Source organism: Bison bison, unplaced genomic scaffold, assembly GCF_000754665.1.
Source record: "Bison bison bison isolate TAMUID 2011002044 unplaced genomic scaffold, Bison_UMD1.0 scf7180017864309, whole genome shotgun sequence".
Classification (NCBI taxonomy): Eukaryota; Metazoa; Chordata; class Mammalia; order Artiodactyla; family Bovidae; genus Bison; species Bison bison.
The window spans coordinates 8,872,011-8,881,028 of record NW_011494881.1 but is presented as its reverse complement, the minus strand read 5'-3'; the positions used below and the strand labels follow the sequence as shown (position 1 = coordinate 8,881,028).

At 48.8% G+C, this 9,018-nt stretch overlaps 1 protein-coding gene across 1 annotated transcript in view; it reads left to right on the top strand.

Moving 5' to 3' along the window:
* Positions 1 to 218: 218 nt before the first annotated feature.
* The window catches only part of DUPD1 (dual specificity phosphatase and pro isomerase domain containing 1), a 32,158-nt gene continuing 23,358 nt past the window's right edge, over positions 219 to 9,018 (top strand). The window contains exon 1 of the mRNA XM_010852402.1: positions 219 to 299. The gene's annotated coding sequence lies outside the window, so the exon portion shown is untranslated. The remainder of the gene's footprint in view (positions 300 to 9,018) is intronic.

The following is a 9,018-nucleotide window of genomic DNA, read 5'->3' as shown; positions in this document are numbered from 1 at the left end:
AATCCCCCTGCCTGTCCCTGCGTTAGTGGCCATGTGTCCCGCCTCCGTGGCTGGGCTGGGGACAAGCGTGTATGCTCCAGGTACAGGACTCCCAAAGTCAAGGGTTTCAGGTCACACTGGCAAATCATTTTGCAAGCAGATGCCACAGGTCTCCTCACAGACTGGGCAGCACACAAGGTCAGCGTCAGCAGATCTGACCCTAAAAATAGGCTCTTGGATGCCAGAGTGGCTGGGTGTGCGGCCGCCACACGCCCCACGGACCAGCGCCTCCTGACCCGGCCAGGACCCAGTGCACACAGGTAAGGCCCTCTGGTGGGGAGACTGGCATCTCTTGGGTTCAGTCGAGTGTTCTTTGGGGTCCCGGGTGTGGGGATCAGAGGACCCCTTTCCACCTGGTCTCTGGAACAGGAGACACCAGCTGACATCTTCTCAGTTTGACAGGCTTCTTGCTCCGTCTTTCCCTAAAGACTCCCAAGAAATTTTCTCCACTTCCCTTCCTCTAAATCTAAGCTTCCAGTTCAATGACCATTTCTAAAGGATAATAGGGTAGGTTAAATCTCATCGGGCCCTTCTGAGGCACTGGATGCATTGCCTCACATATCATATTCCAGCAAGGTTCTGCATTTATCCATTTAGCCAGTAGAGGGGAAAAAAACCTCAGCAGGAGGTGGGGGGGAGGGAAATGGAGACACCCATGGTGACTCACATCAAGCGTGGGGCAGCACAAATTACAACTAAGTCCTCAAACCCTGTGGATGAGAACGCTTCCTGTGTCCTCGGTAATCCTAAACATCATTTGGACAGAGTGGTTATTTTTGAAGCTTTTTCCTGTCCTGGTGGGAGGTGGGTTGGGATGATTGCTCTGGTAGAGACGGGGAGACTGGGTCACTGAGGGACTTGGCCTCTGGACCAAGACACCAGCGCCTATAGGCAGGAAGGTGGGACCATGTCCTGTATCTCAGACCAAGGCTCTCCCATTAGACCCTGGGCCCTTGTTCTGTGGCCCTAGTGGCCCCTCACAGGCCTGGACCCAAGAGTTGGGAGTGGGGGACTCTGAGTGTTGAGGAAATCTGAGAACATTCCAAGGGGAAACACTTCAAGTAAGATGAGGGAAGGTGCAAGGTGTGTGTGTGGAGAAGCCGCCCCACTAAAGGCCCAGCATCTGAGGGGCTCTGTACTCGGTCTGTGTTCTTATGCCCTGAACCTTCCATCGTGACCTCGTCTTTGTCTTCTTCACAACAGAAGCATTTTGTTCCCACCAAATGACATTTGCCAACAGCACTTAAAGGGCTTCTGAGCTGAATCCTGTACAGGGGAACAAGCTTGGGCCTGGAGGGGGAGGTGGGACGTGGGAGAGGGTCTGAGGAGTCAGGGGGAGGTCAGGGACTCTTCAGGGGCAAAAACAGATCCATGCTGGGGGGTTGGGGCGATGGCCCTCCACCATCTGACGAGCTGGAAGCCCTTGCTGGGGGCATGTCGGTCCTAGGGTGGCACTGGACTGGAGGGGACCCTGAGTCCTGACTGAGGGTGGATTTCCAGTGGCTGCTGACAGCCTCACAGGGGACAAGGGGCAGAGGGGACCCTGAGGCCGGGGGCTTAGTTGTGTTTCCTGTCACCCTGGTGACGCCCAGCTGAGTCCACTTGGGGAGGGGGCAGCTTGCCCTCCCTGGAGCCAGGGCTGGCCTTCTCCAGACACTGCAACCCTGTGAGTTGGCAAGGGGTCCTGGCTGGCCACATGTGAGGCGCAGCTCAGAGAGCCTGTCTTCTAGGTAGTCACATGGCCATGTACCTACTACTTGGACCGCAGCAGCCCGGGGAGGGATGTGCCTTGTCACCTTCACTTCAGATGAGCACACTGAGACACAAAGCCTTGGAGTAGCTTTTCCAGAATCACACAGCCCAGACCACAGCGAGGCCAGTGTGCCTCAGAGCCTGGCCACGTAGCCACTGTGCTCAGGTGGCCCTCCGTGAGGTGGGGGTGGGGGACACCTCACCCACTTCCCTCGTTGCCTGAACTCCCGCCTGCACAAGGCCACTCCAGGTCCTGGTGTCAGGAGGCAGAGCTCTGTGCGTCCCCTCCAGCCTGACTCCAGGGCAGGTGACCCTCCATGGTTCTGGACCCACCACTTCCACAGCAAATAGGGGATCAAGTCTCATCGCAGCCTGGCATGGGCACCAGATATTAACAAATTGGAGAGAGACCTTTCTCCTCCTCCCCAAAGCTCTGCTTTTATGTGAGCTTTTTTTTTGCTCACCCATGAGCAAAGGAGCCCCATCACCCAGAGGAGGATGTTCAGACGTATTAATGCCCCATCCTGTCTGCCACGACTACCCCCCAAGAGACCTTTGGCCCCCAGCTCTACCCCTATTCCTAACGCGTTCTGGGCTCAGAACTTAGCTCCTAACACAGTGTTAGCAGCTGTAAGAGGTGGGAGCTTGGCCTACAGCCTTCACACGGCCTAAAGCCTCCTCTGCACAGCACAGAGAGGTGGACCCAGTGAGTGAGAGTGGTGCGGATGGAAAGTGGGTGGGGTGAGACCATGGTGAGAGCTGCACCCCCACAGTCTACCCCCACATCTTCCCCCATCACGAGGAAGCCTCACATTTTGAGGTGGCACATAATGGGAAGTGACCCTTGAAAGAGAGGGGCTAAAAGGCCAGCTCTTCCTGAATTCATGAGCTGTGTAACCGCCTGCAGTGTTTACACCACCACTGCTCGGTCAGAGGCTCTTGCGGTCCCTGTACCACAGCCTCCTCTCCCCTGCGGGGCTGGTCATGGAGGTCAAGGCAACCCCGGGCGGCCCCCTTGTCTGAGAAGGAAGCTGCATGTGGCCCTCCAGCCTCCTCACGGTTTCCGGGAGGCCCAACTCTGCCAAACCAAGACTGAAAAAAATCAATTAGGAGTTCATAAATTACCACCCTGAAGCACTTTGAAACCATTTGAAGAGTTAATCAAACAAGTTAATGACATCAACCCCATCTTAGAAGGAATATTAAATTACCTCTTTAAATGAAGCCTTCTCTGTTTTTTTTAATAAAAGGATTTTACATTAATTCACATAATTGCCTCCTATTAACATATTTGCCAGAATCCAAAAGGAAAAGAAAAATCTGTTAAACTTGGGTTGTGTCTGATATATGAGGAATTAAATTATAGGCAACAAAAAATTCCTAGGGTTTTCACGTCCAGGTTTTAATATTTTAAAAATCCCACAACTTTTATTTCCTAGTTGGGATCATTTTCGCAGATTTAAGATGCATAAAGACAAGCATGACTTGCGGTAAATTAAAAACATGTATATTCATATACATATACTGCTGCCAAATTCTGCCCTTCCACGTACCCTGGTGGTAGGTATTACTCTCCTAATAGAGTAATTTTCCCAACCACAATAACATTTTTACTCTACCCCTTCTTTCAAGGCATATTCCAAGCCCAACTTGGGTGGTGTCATGACTAACTTTCCCCAAGAGCCCAACGCATTTAGGAAGGTAAATATGTTATGTCCATAAATACAGGATACCTTCAAAGGAAGAGGATTCATTTTTAGAAGATTAAATTATAAACTGCTCTACTAGACCAGAAACTTGTAGAAGGCAGAGACCTCTCTGGCCCAGCCCAGGCCTGGCACTTAACAGAGGAATATGGTGGATTGTGGGGGTGAGCAGGGCCAGGCCTAACTTTTGAGGTGAAGTCAAAAAGCAGCCCTGATGCTGGCCGAATCAGCCTAACCAAGACCAGGCTCAGCAGAGTCAGAGAGTCCCAAGGGACGGGGATGGATGCTGCCCTCTCCACCTGAGGTCTGTCTCCAGTCCAAGGGAAGCTTGGGAAGCAAGCTTCCTTCAGAGGTAGATTTACCCCCAAAGAGTCAACACCCCACACTTGCACTGGCCTCTTCTAAGTCCCTGCACCTATTGGGTTTTCTTTTTCTTAAAGAAACTGTATACACTTCAGAACCCACAAAACTTGACTCACTTCTGGTTTTCCGGGAAGCACTGAAGGACCAGAATGACTCGGTGACGTGACCTAGGCCTGGCTCTGCCACCAGAGGGCTCACGAAGGCTACAGCCCTGCCACTGGGAAATTCACATAGCCTGGAAGGTGCTCGGTGCTGTGTGTCATAGCAGGAACTCCTGGTCAGGCCTTGTCCTGAGGCCACCTGTCTGTACCTTCAGTCCACAGGTTTAGAAAGTGCATGCACAACACCCAGAACAGTTCTCAAACAGAACCTTCACAGGCTTTCCCCCGCGCCATACACTCTCAAGTATTCTATGTTCATCACAAGAGACCTTAGAAAAGATGGCTCCTTAGAAAAAAGAATAAGCTCATATAATTTCATCATTCAAAATAAGCATATGCTTAGTGTTAATGTTTTGGTGAAATGTATTTTTGTACAAGAACAGAATCAGACTATACATGTTGCTTCACACACTTTGGTCTCTTCTCTCCACCAACACAAACCTCTTCCCCTTTGATTTCTCAAAACCACAGCAAACACAGCAGTCTGTACCATCTAACAGGTTCACTGAAGTTTCAGGGTGACAACGAGAGGGCTGACAGAGCCAGTGGTTGTTTAGTCGCTGAGTCATGTCCAACTCTTTTGCGATCCCATAGACTGTAGCCTGCCAGGTTCCTCTGCCCCTGGCATCTCCCAGGCAAGAATACTGGAGTGAGGTGCCATTTCCTTCTCCAGGGGGTCTTCCTGACCCATGGATGAAACCCACGTCTCCAGCATTGGAGGAGGACTCTTTAGCACTGAGCCACTGGGAAGACTGATATAGTCAGTTGCTATTCAGTCACTCAGCCATGTCCGACTCTGCAACCACAGAGTTTAGCATGGGGATCCCTGTTCTGAGGAATCCTGTGGCTGTGTGCCCTGGATGCTCCTCACCTGGCTCCCAAGCCCTGCCTCCCACAGCCTACAGCAGTCCCCTCACACCCGCTCTGGGGATGTTCTAGAGGCTCAGAACTCCCCTTGCTTTCTTGTACAGAATAATTTAGCTTTTTGTTCACTCTATCACTTTCTGAAATATGCTTTAGGACTCACCTTTTCCCCATCAAAAGGATCCTTCAATGGTGTTTTTTGGTTAATCGGGAGGCCTGTTCTGTGGCTCTCACTCCTGGACATGGCTACCTGGCCAATCTCTGCAGGCTCAAGGGGGTCCACTTAGATACTCAAGTTTCCTGCTGAAATGAATGATGCTTCTTCCATCCTCCACCTTAGAAAGCAAAAGAATCCAGGTTAAGTGTTTGTTTTTGAAGCATCTTCACCCTCTTGTTACAGTTCCATTTTATCAAAGAAGGCAAAGCTCAGGAAGGATGAGACATGTAGATTCGAGTCCTCAGTGATTGCTGAGGCTGTGAGAGTACAGGAGGGCCACCAGCCAGTGAATGTGGGGAGAGAGGGACAGAGAGGTAGAGGAGCCCCAGGAAACAGCCAGGCCCTGGAGGCAAGTCAGATGAAGTGGAAATCATAAATCAAAAGTCACAAGTAGCTTCCAGCCCAGACTGTTCTATTTGGCCAGCACAGTGAAAAAATACAGATGTGGTTATTTCTTATAAAATATGATTATTTATAAAGAATCCCAAAATAGAAGACACACAAAAATATCTTTCTGAGTCCTGCTACTTGTTTACAGTATTTGGTGATTTTTTCCCTAGTTAAAAAAAAAAAATATATATATATATATATATATAAAATATAAAGTTTTTTTAATTGAAGTATACTTGATTTACAATATTGTTAGTTTTAGGTGTACAGTACCGTGATTCAGTTATATAAAAGAATATACATATATACATTTTTTTTCAGATTCTTTCCCTTATAGATTATTATAAGACATAGAGCTATATGGTAGCTGTGCTATATGGTAGGTCCCTGGTTATCTACTTTGTATAGAGTCATGTGCTTATGTTAATCCTAAATTCCATAAAAATTTTTTTTTACATAAAGTCAAATCATGGTGTCAAAATTATATTTCTAAATTCAGCTTTAGCCCTTCTTCACTGGCAAGGGAAACCTTTAATCAAACACAAGCTGTACCACTGAAAAATCTGACATGGAGTCAGGATTAACGAGGGATCCCAATTTTGATTATTCCTGGAAATAGTTTCTCAAAGCAAGGCTACTGTTTCACAGAGGGAAGCGGCGCTTGGGCCTCATAGGTCAAGTACCACTCAGTCTCTGCGTTCTCTGTTATCACAGTGTCTTTGAATGTTTTAAGATCACAGTGTCTTAAGAATGTTTTAAGATCAGGTATCTTAGTTGGGTTCCCTCCAAGGCCGACCCTAAAACCAGGGTTTGAGAACAAGTTGTTGTGAGGTGCTTCAATAAACAGGATCAGTGCAAAGACCAGAAAATACCCTCAATCAGGGAAATAAAGGGGCTTGAGGGACGAAGTCTTTTGTGTATAACGGAGCTGTCCACTGCAGTGATCCAAACTGAGGAATGGAACAGGACAAGACCAGTCTCTAGTGCAGCTGCCTACTGACTTAAATTTTTTACATCAGCTGATTTTGCACAAAACTCTGGCTTTCTGACTTTTCATAAAAATGACAATATGGGCTTGCATTCCCACATGGAATGGCAAGCTGCTGCCCCCTTCAGTGGGGCCGTTTGCTCGCACTGTGCCACAGTCCGCACCACTCCCTGATGCCTCCTCAGTTCAGTCCAGTTCAGTCGCTCAGTCGTGTCCGACTCTTTGCGACCCCATGAATTGCAGCACGCCAGGCCTCCCTGTCCATCACCATCTCCCGGAGTTCACTCAGACTCATGTCCATCGAGTCAGTGATGCCATCCAGCCATCTCATCCTCTGTCGTCCCCTTCTCCTCCTGCCCCGAATCCTTCCCAGCATCAGAGTCTTTTCCAGTGCTCCTACCTGAGGCCAATAGTTGGACTTTTGCTTGTTTTATTCTTTAACACCCAATGCACTTAACTCCTCTGTTATCTGCCTGGCCCCTCCAGGAAGGAGCCTGAGTCTATCATCCTTTGAGAAGAGGCAAGCTGATGCTGCAAATAAAGGCCAAGTAGCCATCAAGTTGACATTTGATTTCCTGGGACCAAACCTTTCAATATGAAGCTGTAACAGGAACCTGGAGGCCTCTCTTGACAACCTGCCCAGCTCTCATTATGACATTTAGCCTGTGATTGATATTGTATGTGTCATCGAGACCTTGGCAGTTAATCTTTAGGTCAAATCTATGGAAACCAAACAGAGCAGGTTTGTCTTCCCCTTCCACTTTGGCTGTGATCTGGGAAACAGACGCTCCTGGCCTCTATGAGATCCAGAGATTTGGGAGCCATGCAGAGAGATGCACACAAGCCGCCTTCAGGATTTGGAAAGATTACAGGTCTGTGGTTTCTGGACGGCTCTGTGCTTTGTTCTCTCCCCCCATTCAATCTACATGCTGGAGGATAATAGATCCCAGAGCTCCCTCTGCGTGCCAAGCTGCTCTGGGTAGACCACACCACTTCCTCTTCTGTCTGGAAATCCAGCCGAGGCTTTCAGCACGGGGATGGGGATGGCTCCCTCCACAGTATAATGAAGGAGGACCAGCCTCAGCAAGGGTGAGGTCAGCTTCAGTGATCAAAGGAGGCAGGCAGAGGGTTCAGAATGCAGTTACTTCAGCATCTCCCTAAAATCCCATCTTCTGAAGCCTACTTTGGTAGCAGTCAGGGTTCAAAATGGCTCAAACCTTCACATTTCAGTTCCCAGCTGTGACTCACTGTTAAACAGGAAGAGCTGGTGCCATGGACAAGCTGAGCTCCAGACCTCTCAAAATTAAAGCACCTCAGGCCTGCAGCAGGCAGAGTATGCTTACACTCTCAGGAGACTGGGTGCCTGTGCTGGTTCCTCCACAGACGTTTCCATCCATTCCTTGAAATAACGCCTCCCTGGTGACTGCAAATGCCAGCAGCCATGCCCCAGAGCAGAGATCGGGTCTGAGCAACTCCCTGCTGCAGGGGACTGTCCATCCTGTGTTCTGCTCCTCACTTACCTTCCGTCCTCCTCCAAATTAGCCCAAGGCTCCTTCCTGCCCCATCAACTCCACTAAGCCCCTAGCACAAGCCCCAGTCTTATTCACTGCCCTCGGTCATCCATTCACTCCTTCCATTCACTCCCTAGGCCATTCCCTCATTCAATAAATACTTTCTGATCCCCTCTTACACGTCAGACACTGAGGCTGCAAACAACACAAAGGAGCATCTTCAGGGAACCTCGGCAAAAGGCTATCTAGCCCCTCTCTTGTCCCAGTCCCACATCCTTATTCGGGGCTAAAGACTTGGGTCTGCACTTCAATGAGAACAAGGAAAAGCATACTGAGCACCCTTCCTACCCTTCTATTGACTCAACAGCTCCTTGACTCTTGAACCACATACTTGGGCAATTATTATCAAACTTTAGTTAGCATGAGACTCACTTGGGAGTTTGTTAAAATACAGACTCCTAGACACCACCCTGGTTCAGGGTACAACTCATGAATCTGCAAGAGCCAGATGATTCTGTGGGAGGTAGCCTTTAGATCACACTTCCACAGACTCCAAAGAGAGGCCTCTGCAGCCCACTGCCCCCACCCCTCCACTCAGGGTCCTGCAGGAAAAAGTCACAGATCCTGACCTCCCATGATCACCAAAGACTGCTAGCCAGTGATCCTTTAATTCATCTATTGTCAACTTGGCTGAATCAAACTTCCCAGAGCAGTAGTTTCAGCCCCTTTCTTCTAAAAAAAAAAAAAAAAATTAATGTAAACTTTCATGCATACAGAGAGTAACAGTGACTACCTGCAGCCCTCATCCTTGGCAAATCCTTCCTCATCACACCTCTATCCATTCCCCTCACCCCATACACAATATATTACATTTTCCAGTGGTATTATTTTTGAAGCAAATCCCAGACATTATATCATTTCATCCGTGAACATTTCACTACATATTTCCAGAAGATCAGACCCCGAGGTATAATTTAACTGTCCTCTGAATCTCCTGCAAAGCAGTTGCTAGATCTAGCCTCTGAGG